Source organism: Podarcis erhardii (genome assembly GCF_964252035.2).
Source record: "Podarcis erhardii genome assembly, chromosome: 8".
NCBI classification, from domain to species: Eukaryota; Metazoa; Chordata; class Lepidosauria; order Squamata; family Lacertidae; genus Podarcis; species Podarcis erhardii.
In genome coordinates this window covers 83,332,067-83,349,595 of record NC_138499.1, presented here as the reverse complement: position 1 = coordinate 83,349,595, position 17,529 = coordinate 83,332,067, and positions in this window count along the sequence as shown.

Sequence of the window (17,529 nt, the reverse complement as noted above, 5' to 3'; positions counted from 1 at the left end):
CAGCATGACATTAGGGTATGAAAAGTCTGCGCGTGACTCTCATATTCTTATCCAGTCTACTGAACAGACCACTAGCAGTACATAAAACTAAAAAAAAAACCAAAAGCATTCATATTTATACAACTGGGGTTATTTTTATTTTATTTTTTAAAATGCTTTTTATTGAGATTTAAGAACACCAACAGCAACCAACAAAAACATCAAATCTTATTACATATTACATATTACATATATCCTACTTTATGCTCCATAGAGCCGTTGACTTCCGTCCTTCCCTTCCACAAGTTTTCTTATTCCAATCTATAATTCACAGTTTCATTGGTTAAAAATTACTCTGTGACATAAGATTTAATTCAGTCCTGCCAACGTTTTCATATTTCTACAGTTCTCACTTATATAAACCATAAATTTACTCCATTCTTTTTGGTACTTCGTCTCCTCCTGATTGCGAATTCTGTGTCAATTTTGCCATTTCAGCGTATTTGACCAGCTTTATCTGCCATTCCCTTACAGTCAGAATCCCCTGTAACTTTCACTTTTGGGCTACCAAAACTCTAGCTGCTCTTGTTGCATACAGATATAACCTTTAGTCTGTCTTCTTAATGGCTTCTCCCACCAAGCCTAGCAGAAATTCTTCTGCCTTTTTTGGAAAGGTATATTTAAACATCTTTTTTAACTCATTATAGATCTACTAGGGTTATTTTTAAATAAATGCGGGAACCCATGAAACCCAGTTGGACACGCTGGGACTTAGCTCAGTAGCCAACATCCGATTTTTCTTCTTTCTTTTAAGATTTGGGGGTTGTTTGGGGCTTTTTTGGGGAGGAGTCTAACAGATATTGGGCATGAGTCAAACAGAGTGAGGACCTTTTCCATCTCATTAATTCCGAAGGGAAAGTGAAACATATATCTGCATCTTTCCCATTGAAAGAACGTAATCTTAGCCAGATCATTCCTATGTAATTTACCAATGAATAGTGAATCAAACTGAAATTTCTCAAACTGAAAAGGGAATTTCTCCCGAGGAAGCCTCGTTGAATTGTTGAAGGCACCAGTGGCACAGTAGGAATTTAAACTTGGATTATGTCCGTTGTTGAAATCCCAGCTTCATCACAAATTAATACCAAATCAAAAGCCAGCTACACTAGGGTTTCCAGACGTCCCCGGTTCCTGGGGACAGCCCCCCGATTTGCAAATCTGTCCCCGGACAAATTCCGTCCCCAGAATGTCCCCAGATTTGCAAATCTGTCCCCGGGAAACATGGCAGCAGCAGCCTCAGCAGCCCGGAGCCAGCCTGGTAGTGCTGCTTGCTGCTGTGGCGCCTGCCATTTTTCCTGCGCCACGGCAGCGAGCATCTCCTGAAGCCAGCCAGAGCCAACTGCACTACCAGGCTGGCACCTCCTGGGCAATGGCTGCCCGTCCGTGACTCCCGAGCCTACCCTGATCTGTCAGAACAAAGGGAAAAGGAGATTGGGGAAGGCTCGGGAGTCACGGGTGCATGCCGCACCATTGCCCAGTTTTCACAGGGTGCAAAAGAAGGGTTTTGCACCTTTATACAATATGCTAGTGTGCTTGGGCCCGGGGTCTTTTGCCTCACCATCCCCACTACTGACTCCCTGTTGCTATTCAGCTTCCAAAAAAAAAAAAAAAGGGTCCCCAGATTCATTGAAAAAAATCTGGTAACCATAAGCTACACCAGACCTTGGGGAATGATACCTCCTAAATAGGTAGGGAACTGTGGAGTTTGCATAGGAGAACTTCCTAGGTTTTGCCCACTAATTACAGAGGCTTACCTTCAGTGAGAGAGAATGCTATATACTCATGTGTTAATTCACCCATGCTTCTTATTTTCAAGTTGGTTTTATTTAGGAGCACAATCCTGACCCATGCAGTAAGCACCATGTTCGATCCTCTCTTATTGAAATGGCCAGCAAAGTATACTGCTCATTACCAGACAGAGGGCCTTCTCGGTAGTGGCGCCCACCCTGTGGAACACCCTCCCTTCAGATGTGAAGGAAATAAGCAGCTATCCTATCTTCAGAAGACATCTGAAGGCAGCCCTGTTCAGTGAAGTTTTTAATACTTAATGCTGTATTGTTTTTAACACTTGATTGGGAGCCGCCCAGAGTGGCTGGGGAAACTCAGCCAGATGGGCGGGGTATAAATTATTATTATTATTATTATTATTAGCCAGCAAAGTATGCTGCTCATTATTGCTCTTATTATTACTGCTACTGCTCTCCATCATGTAAAATGTTTGTAGCACATGCATTTCAGTGCCTTAGAATTGAAGGTCTCTATTATTATTATTATTATTATTATTATTATTATTATTATTATTAAAATAATAATTATAAATTGACAGCAGTCACAAAAATAAGAGCACTCGAAAGCCATTAGCAGAAACCTGCTCAGTATTAATGGGTTAGGCTAGTGTACAGAATGTTGAATGTCACAACCATTCCCAAAGTAAACACACAGGAGGTATTTTAAATTTAGCACACGGGGGGGGGGGGACCTGATCCATTTGGAGTGCAACGTTATCAAGCCAGTTCTGCACCAGTTATACCCCAGACTCACTATTAATGCTAGCGTCTCTTCCCCTCTCTGTCTCCCCTCCACCTCAGACCACTGATTGTCAAAACAAGGACAGAGGAAACGAGCTGTCTATTCTGCAACGCTTTTCCATATGTCACTCCTTGGGACAAGGCAATATTAATGTACAAGTGGTCAGTTCCTTTCATATACTACTAATGTACTGGAAAGTCTTCCGCACGCTGTGCTTTTCCTTCATGTCTCTGGACATCTACAGCTAGAGCACTTTCCCCGAGCCGAACAATATGGCCTTCTCTTAAGAAAAGCCCAGTGGGCTGATCATTGTCAGGTTATGTTATGTTTGAACGAGAGACACTTCAATGCTAGTTTTGTGCAGCAGAGTTGCAGCCGAAACAAGAGGTCTAAACAAATCGCCGAGCTGTGAGAGCCCTTTCATTTATCATAGCGCTGTGACAGAAATTTCTCTCCGCTGCCGGCCGCTGCTGAATTTTACACGGTTCTTTTCAAACTCCTGTCTTTTCCCTTTCCTTTTCCTTTCTTATTTCTTTCCTTTTTTTTTTTAAAAAAGCAAGCTATTGCTGTTCCAGTTCCTTCTGCGCAAATGCTTGATTCCCAGCTGTTTGGATAAGTCAGGGAGAAAAATTGGTCCAGGGGATGTCAAGTTGCAGGGAGCAGTTCAAAGATGTTAGCCCTCGGCCAGAGTCCCTTGTACAGAATGGGCTGTATGTACCCTGCGACACGAGAGGACCTCCTCCCCACCCGCCTCAGTTCTGGGAGCAGATGGCTGATGTGTCAGATCTGACAGCACCAATCACCTGTTTCGGGGTGGGATTCGTTCCAAGCACACATACACACCCTGCTTTCTCAACCCCACACAGGTGACCCGCCATGTCAGTGACGCCAGACACAATTGTATCACCCTTGTTGGATTTCAGCTGACAATTTTGCCGTCCTCCTTTAAGAATTTGCACTTTGATAGGAATATTTAGCTAAAGTTAATCAGCTAAATTAGAGGACGGAGACCTGTTCCAGCTCTTTCTCTGGTGGGCAACCTTCCACAGACCACAGGCTAAAGTCAGAGGCAAAAACTGGCTGGGACAATGGATTTGATTCTTACCTTTGTAGAGTAGTGTCATGAACTGGCTGGATGCAGAGGAAGAGTGTGAGGTACCAGCTGGGGAACATCCAAGGCAACCCCCAGGGGAAGAAGGCTCAGAGCCAGGGGATTTATGATGGGATGATGATGAGCAGTCAGAGAAAGAAGGAGGAGAAGGCTGGGAGTAGGAGGTGTCCGAAGCAGAAAAGGTAACAGGGTTTAGTGAGCAGGAAGAGGCTGTGGTAGAGAACAGTTCCAACTCAGAGGCAGAAGCAGAGGCAGCAATGAGGCACTCTGCTGAAGAATCCAGGAAGTCTCCCTCTTCTGCTGCAACCTGCGGTGTGTTTCTTCTTTTCTAAAATATAATTTGTATTGAATTTTACACAGGTTTCCCAACACATCTCCAACACAACATAACAAATCCTTGGCTCTCATAGCCTAGGACTTCCATCAACCCCTTCTAATGGTTTTCTGAATTCCTTTCTAATTATGCATTTCATTACTATGCTTATTGTTTTAAATACAATTTTATGCCAGCTAATCTTAATACTTCTCACAACAATTTGGATAGTCCTCCTTACAAAACTTCCTGCAATCCTGCAAGCAATGTTAAATGATTACAGTTGTCTTTCAAATACAACATAAATTTCTTCCAGTTCTTTAGGAATGTCTGGTCCCACTGGTTTCAAATTTTCCCTGTAAGTCTTGCCAGCTCGACGTAGTCCATCTGTTTTATTTGCCACTTTTCTTTCGTTGGCTACCTGCTGTATGTTTCTCTAGAACACAGAGAGAAATGAAACAGGCAGAGCAGAAGATGGTTAAGCACAGATGCAACCTCAGGCTGTGTGCGAAAGACCCTGGAGAGAAAGAACCTTAGAAAAGGCAGAGATCTTCAGCCCCTGCAACTGCCTCATTGGAGCAAGACCTACTGGGATAAGTTGCTGGGATCCCTAGGTCTGCACTCTTTTGGCTTCTTTGAATAAAGAGTTGACTTTCCTGATGCCATGTTTTTTTATTGCTGACCAGCAATAAATTGAATATTCAAATTTATTTAATCCAGCTATTGACAAGTAGCCACAGAAAACCTGGAGCCAGGGACTCGCTGGATGAGGCAGAGTGGTGGGAACTGCCTGCCCAAGAGCCCCCCCCCCAAAGGGAGGGCACAGAAGACAATGACTTAGATCCCGGATCATGGTGGATCATCAGTCTGCAGAACGGACAAGGTGAGAGGTGCTAGGAACAAGGGGTTTAAGCGATCAATGGGAGGCAGAAGAAGGAGCAGAGCCGTCTTTCCCATTGGTCTTAGTGGTTCTTTGCGCCAGGGTGCCAGCCTCTCAGGGGTGCCCTAGCGAGTGAGGGAGCTGTACGGCTTTGCTGGCAGCCTCCCCTTTCCCTGCACGCATGCCAGCTGTGCCCAGCCAACTATATGGCTGGCAGGCAGGCAGCTTCCTTCCCAAGCCTCCTCAGGAGGAGAGTGATCCCCGCAGAGGCTTAGGATGGCCTCTGCATCTGCTAAAGACGGCCCTGCTCCCGGTCATTGTCCTCCTCCTGCTTCCTGGTGAAAGGCAGCCCGCAGCCTTCTTGGGCTGCCTTCTCGGGTGCCCTGACGCCAAAGAGCATGTCCACCAGCATGTTTTCCTGCTTGATGACCACCGCCACGCCAAGGATCAGGGCAGTGGGGGAGGCAGAGGACATTTTCCACCACCCCCTCCCTTGTTTTGGAGTTGCCAGGGGGCGCCAGAGAGATCTTTGCACCACAGCGCCGGGTATGCTTAAGACGGACCTGAGAAGGAGGACCTTTCAGGACAGGGTTAGAGGCTGAGAGCCACAGTGTGAGCACAGACTCAGACAGAGAGGTGTCTGAGGTTGCCCTTCCTATCCTGCAACAGGACAGCCCTAGTCCATAGCTGTCAACCGTCCCTTATTTGGCGGGAAAGTCCCTTATCCCAGCGCTGTGACTTCCGGAGGCGGCGCGAAGGGTAATGGCTGCCCTTTCCTAACGGGAAGGGAAGCTCCGCACGAGAAAGGGTCGTCCGCTACGGCGCAGCGGAGACCCAAAAACGGAAAACCGCAGGCAGCAGAAGCCTGCGGTCCCGGGACCTGGCGGGCGCCAGAAGCGGCCACCGAAACGTTGAGGGAGCCTCGTAAGGGGCTCCGGATCGCGGAGGAGGCTGCGGCGCTGTGGGTCGTTCCGCAATCGGCGGAGTGAAGCCGCGTAGCTGTTGCCAGTGAGCGCTGACCTTTCTTCCTGAAATTTATGCTTTAAAAACAACAACCCGTGAGTAAACAACTGATTGTATGTAATTCGGGACTTTAAAACATTAAATTTGGCTGAAAGCGGATTGACGAAAAACAGGAAGTCCGTCTTCCGCTCCCATTGAACTTGAACGCAAAGAGCGTGGAGGAGTGGAGGCAAAGAGAGACCTTTTAAACTATTTGATCTGAGCACCCATTGAACTTTATTTTAAGTGGAATAAATAACCTCATGTGCTGGACTCTTATGAATTTTAGTTATATTTTAATCTTTCTCCCTTTGGAGCTACATTTTAACTAAAAACCCCAGGCGCTGGAACTGCCTGAGAAACTGAGCTGTCAGCTTGCAGTTTGCAGCTTGGATACTTTGAATCTGAACTTTGAAACAATCTGAGAGAGTCTGAACTTGTTACTTTGAAGCATTTGGATTACCAGCTTACACCATCAGAAATACTGTTGTTGTACTAAACCTTAACTCTGCTGAAAAATCTTTTTATTGAAGGTTCTTGGACTTAGAAATTTGACTTTATTTTAACTGAAATTGATTTCTTCCCTGAAATATTTTAAACTCCCCCTAGAGGATTTGGGACTTATAACAGTGACTTTTACTTTACTTTACTTTCTTTTTCCCGGCCCCTTATTGACTGTGACCATCTGTGCCGGGGCTTTCTCATGGGAACAACTCAGCTTGACCTTGAATTTTAGATAACTTTGGAATGAGTGGTACAAGAAGGAGAGGAAGAACTAAACAAACAACTTTGACAACTTTAACCGCAGCCTCACAGGCACGTAGATCATCTGTGCCTACTTTGCCCTCTGAGGTCGAAACTGTTTCTCTGCCACGGGCAGGGGAGGGAGAAACTGAGGAATTACAACTGGAAGATATGGCCTCAGGGGCAAGCACTACTATTTTAGAGAAAATTTTTGAAAAATTAGAATCTTTGGATAAGAAAGTAGAATCTTTGGACAAGAAAGCTGATGAGCAAACATATAAAATTGAGCAGAACATAGAATGTTTAAATAAATTATCTGGACAAGTCGCACAGAATACTCAAGCAATCGGAGAATTGAAGGAGGCTGCAGGGGAAAATCGGAAATTGGCTGAAGATACCAGCCAAAAACTTGAAAATTTAGAACAAGAGGTAAGACCACTCTGCAAGCAAGTAGGCGAACATCAGACCTATTTGTCCATGCTTGAACTGCGGAACAGGGAGAGCAATTTAAGGATAAGAGCAATACCAGAAGTGGAAGAAGGCAACCTAGCTGAGTTTCTGACTAAAGAATTCTCCAAATTTTGGAGTTTAGAGGAAAAGGACTTTAAAATTGTTTCAGCTTTTAGGCTCGGAAGACTTCTAAAGAAAGAGAAGCCCAGAGACTGTTTGATAATATTGAGGTCAAAGGAGGAAAGGGATAAGATTTTGGGCCTACACTACGGAAAGTCACTGGACATTTTGGACAAAAGAATTGAGATCTACAAGGATATTCCTAAACAACTGCTAGATCTTAGATCTGACTATTTGGAGTTGACAAGACTACTAAGGAAGAATTCAATCATCTTTAGGTGGGAATTTCCTCAAGGACTATCTTTTACCTTTAGAGGGAAGAAGATCAAAATCAGAACATCGGAAGACAGAGATAAATTTCTGAACGTATACGGAGAGGACCTTCACAAAGGAATTGACCAACTTCCAGGGCCTGAAACACCAGAGGTATCTGCACCCTTGGACTCTGAAGATTCTCTGAACAAGATACCACCCCTTGAAAAATAACCAGATTTATTCAGGATGTCTCTGCAACTTTTGAGTTGGAACATTAATGGCTGCAATATCCCGGAAAAAAGGAGAAAAATTTTTCATATACTAAAAAAAGAACAATTGGATATTATCTGCTTACAAGAAACACACGTGACTAGGCTCCATAGAAAGGTGTTAATAAACAAAAGACTTGGCCAAGAATTTATATCTTCGGACAGAGTAAAGAAGCGAGGAGTGGTGATATATGCAAAAGAGAGCCTGTCACCTAAATTCTTATTCAAAGATGAACATGGAAGAATATTAGGAATTGAGATACAACATCAAGGAGAAAAGATTCTGATATTAGGAATCTACGCACCAAATGACGGGAAATCGGAATTTTACAAGAAGTTGCATGAGACTATGCTGGACTATCTGGACTACAACAACATCATTATGATGGGAGATATGAATGGGGTCGTATCGACAAACATGGATAAGTCACAAAATCAAAACGTTACAAAAGACGGCAGACTACCAAAGACCTTTTTTGAAATGGCTGACAATATGGACTGGATTGATATTTGGAGAACTAAGAACCCCCTGGGAAGAGAGGGAACATTCTTCTCTGAAGCCCAACTGACTTGGACAAGAATCGACCAAATATGGATATCTAGAGGTCTGGCACCCAAGGTCAGAAAAGTGGAAATCTGCCCAAAGACCTGCTCCGACCATAATGCGCTGAAGATGGATATGACACTATTGCCAACCGGCTCCTTTAGATGGAAGATGAATGATAGCTTGTTTAGAGATCAGGAGATTGTCAAGAAGGCCCAAAAAACTTTGAAGGATTATTTTGAAATAAATATGAACACTACGGTGGAAAAAAGAACTATCTGGGACGCAAGCAAAGCTGTGATGAGGGGGTTCTTGATACAACAGAACACTGTAAAGAAAAGAACACAAAATGAAAGGAAAGATAAGATTTTGCAGAAAATTAAAGAATTGGAGAAGAAATTAAGATCAAACCCGAAGTCACAGCCGATTCTGAGAGAAATTAAACTATATCAAGCCCAATATTCTAAATTGATAAACCAAGAAATAGAATGGAAGATTAAATTAATGAAACAAAAAACTTTTGAATCGGCAAATAAATGTGGAAAACTGCTAGCTTGGCAGTTGAAGAAGAGACAGAAATTAAATACAGTTACAAACCTAGAAATTGAAGGAAGAAATATCCAGAACCCCATGGAAATTAGAAAGTGCTTCCAGAGATACTTTAAAAAATTATACACTCAAGGGCCGCAAGATGAGGTTGAGATTAAACAATTTCTGGAAAGAAATGGATTAACAAAGTTGTCACAAAAAAACAGATTAATCCTGAACAACAAAATAACACAACAAGAGATTGAACAAGCTATTCAGAACATGCAACTGGGCAAATCTCCAGGGCCAGACGGTTTGACCTCCAAGTATTACAAGACATTAAAAGACTATCTGACCCAACCAATGATGGAGGTCTGTAATGAAATTATGGAAGGGAAGAAGGCGCCGGAATCGTGGAAGGAAGCCTTTATCACATTGATACCAAAATCTGAAGCTGAAAAGACACAACTCAAAAACTATCGTCCCATCTCCCTTTTGAATGTGGATTACAAAATATTTGCAGACATTTTGGCAAGTAGATTCAAAAGAGTGCTTAATGAAGTAATTCATAAAGACCAGGCAGGCTTTCTCCCAGGTAGACATATGTTTGCAAATACTAGGAACATTATTGACGTTTTGGAACTTTTGCAAACAGACATAAATACAAAAGCAGTGTTAATTTTCATAGATGCGGAGAAGGCCTTTGACAATATTTCTTGGAAATTTATGAAGGGAAATTTGAATGAAATGGGAGTGGGACGGGGGTTTGAGAATGGGATTGACGCAATATATTCAGAACAAAAGGCCAAACTGATAGTTAACAATGTGGTTACAGAAGAGTTCAAAATTGAAAAAGGAACACGACAAGGCTGCCCGATTTCCCCTTTGTTATTTATTTCGGTTCTGGAGGTGCTCTAATTGATCAGAGGGGACCGGTTGGTGGAAGGGATTCAGGTCGGAGCGAAACAATATAAATTGAAAGCTTTTGCAGATGACCTAGTTTTGACCCTGCAGGAGCCAGAGTCTAGTACGAAAAGAGTATTACAATTGATACAGGATTTTGGTCGGGTGGCGGGATTTAAATTAAACAAACAGAAAACTAAAGTGTTGGGGAAAAATTTGACAGATATAGAGTCGGAACGGTTTCAGAGAGAAACAGAACTAACTATGGTTAAAAAAGTAAAATACCTAGGGGTAAACATAACAGTAAAAAACCTGAGCCTATTTAAGGATAATTATGAAAAATGTTGGTCTGAAATTAAGAGAGACTTGGATAGTTGGACAAAATTGAAGCTTTCTTTGTTAGGCCGAATTGCTGCTATTAAGATGAATGTATTGCCAAAAATGTTGTTTTTGTTTCAAACATTACAGATTGTGGACAAAACGGAGTGCTTCCGGAAGTGGCAGAAAGATATATCTAAATTTGTCTGGCAGGGCAAAAAGCCCAGAATTAAGTTTAAGATATTAACAGATGCGAAAGAAAGAGGTGGCTTTGCCCTGCCAGACTTAAAGTTGTACTATGAAGCCGCAGCTTTCTGCTGGCTAAAAGATTGGCTACTTCTCGAAGACACTGACGTGCTGGATTTGGAAGGTTTTAACAATGCTTTTGGTTGGCATGCATACTTATGGTATGACAAAGTTAAGATCAATAAGGCCTTTAAGAACCATATTGTCAGGAAAGCACTGTTCAATGTCTGGACGAAATATAAAGACTTATTGGAAAACAAAACTCCAAGGTGGCTCTCACCTCTGGAGGCTAAGGCCCGAAAAAGACCCAATATGGAGGCCAAATGGCCAAAATATTGGGAATTATTAGAAAAAGATGGAGACAATTGGAAATTGCAGAGTTTGGAGAAAATGAAGGATAAGGTGCGAGACTGGTTACATTATGCTCAGATTAAAGAAGTTTTTAAAAATGACAAAAAGTTAGGGTTCCAGGTGGAGAAATCGAAGTTAGAAACAGAATTGTTAGAACCCAAAACCAAGGTACTATCTAGAATGTATAACTTGCTGCTAAAATGGAACACACAAGACGAAATGGTTAAATCGGCTATGATAAAATGGGCACAGGATATTGGGCATAACATTATGTTTGAGGACTGGGAAAGGTTGTGGACCACTGGGTTGAACTTCACTGCATGTAATGCTCTGAAGGAAAATGTTATGAAAATGATATATAGATGGTACATGACCCCAGTTAAACTTGCCAAAATATACCATTCGTCTGACAATAAATGTTGGAAATGTAAAGAAAATGAAGGAACATTCTTCCACCTCTGGTGGACATGCCCTAAGGTGAAGGCCTTCTGGGAAATGATATACAATGAGCTGAAAAAGGTATTTAAGTATACCTTCACTAAGAAACCAGAGGCCTTCCTTTTGGGTATTGTCGGCCAGAAGGTGTTAAAGAAGGATCGAACATTTTTCATGTATGCAACAACGGCAGCAAGGATTCTCATCGCAAAAAATTGGAAAACTCAAGATTTACCCACACTGGAAGAGTGGCAGATGCAGCTGATGGACTATATGCAACTGGCCGAGATGACTGGCAGAATCCGAGACCTGGGAGAAGAAAAGATGGAGGAAGACTGGGAGAAATTCAAGATGTATCTACAAAAACATTGTAATTTGTTTGAATGTTAAGAAGGATGCTAGATTATAAAAAACTGGCCACCACTAAACTAGATTTAAATTTGATGATAAGTGAGACTAAAGAAAATATAAAAATTTTATTGGAAAAAGTGTTAAATCATATTGGAATGTGTGGACATGAGATTGTAAACAAGTTGATAATTTGTTTGGAAAAATTTTTTTTTTAATGACGTAAATGGGAGAGGGGGACGTGAGGGAGTCCAAAGAAGTGAAGAATTTGTTGTTATAAAAGTAAGATTGTTTTATGTGTGCATTTATATTTTAAAAAAAAAACCTTAATAAATATTTATTAAAAAAAAAAAAAAATATCCCAGCGCTGTGTCCCGCTGCTGTCCCCTATTTGATGATGTCCCTTCAATTTCCCGGGTTTCAAAGGAAGCAGCTCCTCTCCCTCCCTCCCTGCCAGCCAGGGAGGAGGGAGGCTCCAACTGTGTTGCTTGGCTGCGTTGCTCACCCAATAAGGAGTCTAAGAATGACTAGGGGGTGGAGCTTGCATGCTTTGTGCTGATCAAATCGGCCACGTTGCCTGGGGACTTGCCTTTGCTCAGTGCTTCCCAGCGGAGAGGTGACAGTGGTTTTCCTTGCTGCATCCCCTTTGCCAGGTTGCTGTGCTGTGGGAACCACTGCTTGAAGTTTCGTTTGGCTGCTGGTTGACTCAAATCCCTTATTTTGGCTGCTGATCCCTTATTTTCGAGGCTGCTGGTCCCTTATTTTCAAATCTGTAAGTTAACAGCTATGCCCCAGTCCCGCTGGTTCTCCTGCCCCTCACACTGAGTTTAGCAGCCATAGCTTCCAAATGAACAGACATAGAACTGTAGCAATAGTCCCTAGGCTACCTAGGTCAGCATGGAGATGATAAATCAATCACATTTTTTTAAAGAATAGTATCAACATTTCTTAATCTAATTCTATGTTGCAGGACTTCTGTGAAGGCAGTCACTGGTACTCCCTGATGTAGCTCAAGTTATGCAGTGTAGAATCTAATGTGAATAATTAGATTCTAAAAAATTAGACTGTGTGTGTGTGTGTGTGTGTGTGTGTGTGTGTGTGTGTGTACACATACACATGCAAGCAGAAGCCTTGAAATCTTTCCACATCATGGCTGAAGCACATAAATGTTTTAATTTAGTATGCAGTATACATTAAGGTGTAAGCAAAAGATCACACTCAATCAAAGTAAAGCAGTTGTAAAGCTCTGCACAGGATTATTAATGTAATTAGCAGCTAGTGACACAAACCTACAATAAGTGCTAAATTCAGCTCAATTACACATCATAGAAACCATAATATTGTGCTATTAGTAGTACAGAATAAAGTAATGGACTTTTGAATGTGGCTTCATGGTGCTGATTGCAATGAAATAAAAATCGTTGACAGGAATACAAAACGTTATCCTGGTAAGCCTAAAAAATCAATTAAATAGAGATTTAGAAATTTAAGGGGCTGAATGCCAATTAAACCAGCACTAACTGGAGTAACTAATAGCTTGAATAAGACCTGAACATATCCAACAAGATTGATGCTGGGGATAATATTTCCCCTTAAATTCTTCACATACCCTGCTATAATACAATGAGGTGAGATTAGCATATAATTATAAAAGGCAGCAAAGGCCTGTGTTCTGTTCCCTGGACACAATCCGCCAGGACGTCCTCCTGAGATACTGCATTGAATTGAATGGGAACAGTCCACTAATAAAGTAAAAGATAAACAATAAAATTATAAAAATAAGCTAAAATTCATGCCATGCTGTACCAGCAAAGGAAACTACCCAAAAAACCCCACCATTCAGGAAAGAAGATACAGCAACAGGTTAGGAGAGCAATGGGAGGGACCTCACCATTTCATCCAGGAACCATACCCTAGTTTTCATAGCCTTCACCACAAAGACCGCTACCACGTGAGAAATCCGTGGATCAGCGTCCACCAGTAAAAACTTTACTTGGTCCTCAGAGTTGACTATTGATTTGGGAATAGTTTGTAACATCGCATCCCTGAAGGCCGAATAGATGGGACAATACAACATGTAATGTGTGAGATCCTCTTTGGTTCTCATATGACAAGGACATATACGCTGCTCTACTGGGATTTTTGCATATCTGCCTGACAGATAGGCCGTAGGAATGGTTTAAAAACGGGCCATGGTGAAAGCTCTCCGAAGGGTGGGATTGGTGATATTCGCCAAGTAATTGGCGCAGGTTTTGACTGTTTTCAGTCGGGGAAACCAGTGGGAGGACCCTGGGTTCTGTATTTTTGTGATGTCTAACAGGGTGTCTCTCTCCAGGATCCATTCCCGAACTAATAAAGTAGTTTTCAAACCTTTTCTACCTTCAGGGATTGCATTTCAAATGAACTTATGCAGAACTCCTGCACATCTGTGATGGAGCATCCTCTGCACTTTGCCAAAGAGAGCAAGGGTGCAGGTATTTTCTAAGGGAGAACACCCGCACCTCATAATTGACCTGTATGAACGTTAATGAGAAGTAGGTAGATCCCGATCTACTTTTAAATCTCTGGGTGATTTGTACCAGACTCATGATTGCTTAATGATAACAATGGAAAGGCTTTTAACACAATAAATTAGATTACTGTGGACAGTGTTCTTGAAGCTACCAGCATGTGTTTGACCAAGCTGTGGGAGGCAGTGGAAGACAGGAGTGCCTGGCATGCTCTGGTCCATGGGGTCACGAAGAGTCGGACATGACTAAATGACAAAACAACAATAAAGAGAGCTTGGGGGGGGGGAGAACCAAGGGTGGGTTTTTTTGTTGTTTTTTTTTTTTTTTTTGCATGAAAGTGTGAGCTCAGTTTGGGGACTTGAAAACAAATTACTGGGCTGAGCATGTGGTCAAAAGCACCCCGCCCCTAAGCCAAAACACGTGTCGCTCCCTTGAGGCACAGTTTTGCAGCAGGCTCTATCTGGTGATCATTCTCATGTTTCCAGTAAGAAATGGTGAACAAGAACTTGCAAGTCTGAAGTCTGCCCACTCCTGCTGTAGAACACAGTCATATCTAGGTGTGGGTGAGCAGCCCAGTCTCCCCTTGGACTGACCCAGCAATGAGCCAATATCCTCAAAAGACTCTCTTCAACCTCCCCTTTTTAGAGTTCCTTGGGCATTGCAATGGCCCTGGGAAGGACTACAATTTCCAAGGGTTACTGCTCTAAAAGCCTGGCACAGTGATAGAAAGGGAGAGGGAGGACAGGAAAAATAATTTCCCTAGGAAATAGGAATATCTCTGCCCCATTTCAGTCTCATTGGTGCTTAATTGTACACATGAAAAGTCTGCATTTAAGCCGTATGAACTTTTAAAAATAAACTTCTTTTCGTTAAGCATTCATCAGTAAAATGAGCATTTTGTGCACATCTGTTACACAAAACACAAATTTTGTGTGTGCTTTTTGCACACTGAAAGTGTATCACCAAATCCAAAGATGTGTATCGTCTGACTAGGAGTTGTGATTCGGTCCACAAGCAAGTCCAGAAGTCAGTCCACTGAGAAAATTGGCTCAAAGAGGAGAAGAAGATTTGGATTTGATATCCCGCTTTATCACTACCCTAAGGAGTCTCAAAGCGGCTAACATTCTCCTTTCCCTTCCTCCCCCACAACAAACACTCTGTGAGGTGAGTGAGGCTGAGAGACTTCAGAGAAGTGTGACTAGCCCAAGGCCACCCAGCAGCTGCACGTGGAGGAGCAGAGACGCGAACCCAGTTCACCAGATTATGAGTCCACTGCTCTTAACCACTACACCACACTGGCTCTCGATGAATTCAATGAATTCCTCCTTCATTTTTTTCTTCTTTGGACCATCTATCTATCAGAGCTGGTTTGGGGAAGGATCTTAAAAGCTTTTTGTGTTTTTGAGGTTCTTTGGCTGCAATCTTGTACTTACTTACTTAGAATCATAGAATCATAGAATCATAGAGTTGGAAGAGACCACAAGGGCCATCGAGTCCAACCCCCTGCCAAGCAGGAAACACCATCAGAGCACTCCTGACATATGGTTGTCAAGCCTCTGCTTAAAGACCTCCAAAGAAGGAGACTCCACCACACTCCTTGGCAGCAAATTCCACTGTCAAACAGCTCTTACTGTCAGGAAGTTCTTCCTAATGTTTAGGTGGAATCTTCTTTCTTGTAGTTTGGAACCATTGCTCCGTGTCCGCTTCTCTGGAGCAGCAGAAAACAACCTTTCTCCCTCCTCTATGTGACATCCTTTTATATATTTGAACATGGATATCATATCACCCCTTAACCTCCTCTTCTCCAGGCTAAACATGCCCAGCTCCCTTAGCCGTTCCTCATAAGGCATCGTTTCCAGGCCTTTGACCATTTTGGTTGCCCTCCTCTGGACACGTTCCAGTTTGTCAGTGTCCTTCTTGAACTGTGGTGCCCAGAACTGGACACAGTACTCCAGGTGAGGTCTGACCAGAGCAGAATGCAGTGGCACTATTACTTCCCTTGATCTAGATGCTAGATTTACTTGGTAGTAAATCCCACTGAACTCAGTGAGGCACACTGCAGAGACATCAGAGCAGTGTTACAGAGCCTTAGGAGTTCATATTTGAGACATATTTGAGACATATTTGAGACAGGCTCAGGCAAACTTCTTGCAATGCCCCTAGCAAAATCTCCTGTGGCTGCATGTTGCAGAGGGAGATTAGTAGCGGTAGGCAAATGTTCCTTCAGGGATACTTCTTTGCTTTTTCAGATATTTTCATTCAGAAACCATTGATAATCTTCTGACCTCATGAAAGCAGGGTGGGTTGAAAAGTTGCTGATGTACAGGGAGCCATGTGCTGAAATCTGGTTCTAATTTCTATATAATCAGTGACAGAAGTTCAGGATTCAAATTGTTGCTTGGAGGGGCACAGGTCTCCTTCGTTCTGTTATCCAGAAAGAATGAACAAGGCTGTTGCAAAAAAATAAATAAATCCTGGAGTGGACCTAACTACAGAAGAATGTATGAAGTAGGCGTCCAAGTGTGGCATATTTGATGTGGAATGTCTGCTGCATTAGTGGGAATGAAAAACGGAGAGGTAGTATCTGCATCTTTGTTAGACAAGTAGCTTGGAAGAATTTGGATAGCATCTGATGTGTTTCATACAGTCATACTTCGGGTTAAATATGCTTCAGTTGAGTGCGTTCGAGTTGCACTCCTCGACAACCCGGAAGTAACGGAAGTGCAGACGCTCAAAATGACGTCACACGCATGCGCAGAAGTGGCGAAAAGCGACGCGCGCGTGCACAGACACACTATCGCTAGTTACGTTTACCTCTAGATGCGAATGGGGCTCCGGAACGGATCCCGTTTGTATCTAGAGGTACCACTGTATTTCATTCCTATTAACATCAGGCAGGCATCTTCATGGTCCAGTTCTGAATGCAAAAATAAGTTGTTTTAAAATGTTATGTCTACGTGTTTGTGAAGCTTGTTGCTTTTTAAAAATGTATTATAATACCACTTTGATTATGTTTTTCTGCTATTTCTTCATATAAGTTTTATGAAATTAATAAACAGGTGGGTATGAAGGAGGGGGGGATACTGGTAGTTTGTGTGTAGAACCCTTGTTACCCATTAATAATATCTTAAACTGTTCAGATGTGGGGAGCTTTGTCCATAATCAGTAGAAAATTTAGTAGGAACTCCACAGTTGCTGTGAAGAACGAACTGTATTTTCAAGGAGAAAATAAATGACACCACAGTGCAAATAATGAGACCCTGTTGTGAGGTGCTGAAGTTGAAACTGCACAACAGCCATACAAGAAACAAGAAATATGCAAGAAATAGGTAAAATAGCTAAGCAAGTATTAGAAATCACCCCAGAATTGGCCCTACTAAACATCAGCCAAGACAATAATGCCCATTTACACCACAAAGAACTCATAACCCACCTACTTTCAGCAGCCAGAAACATCACAACCAGACACTGGAGAGACCTGTCAGGAGTAAGCATGGACCAATGGTACCAAATAGCATGGGAAACAGCCTTACTAGAAAAAATAACCAATAAACTGAAACTGACACGGGGACAAATAGAAGAAGACGCCTTCACCCTGGTATGGCTCCCCTTTACCACATGCACAGCCCAACAA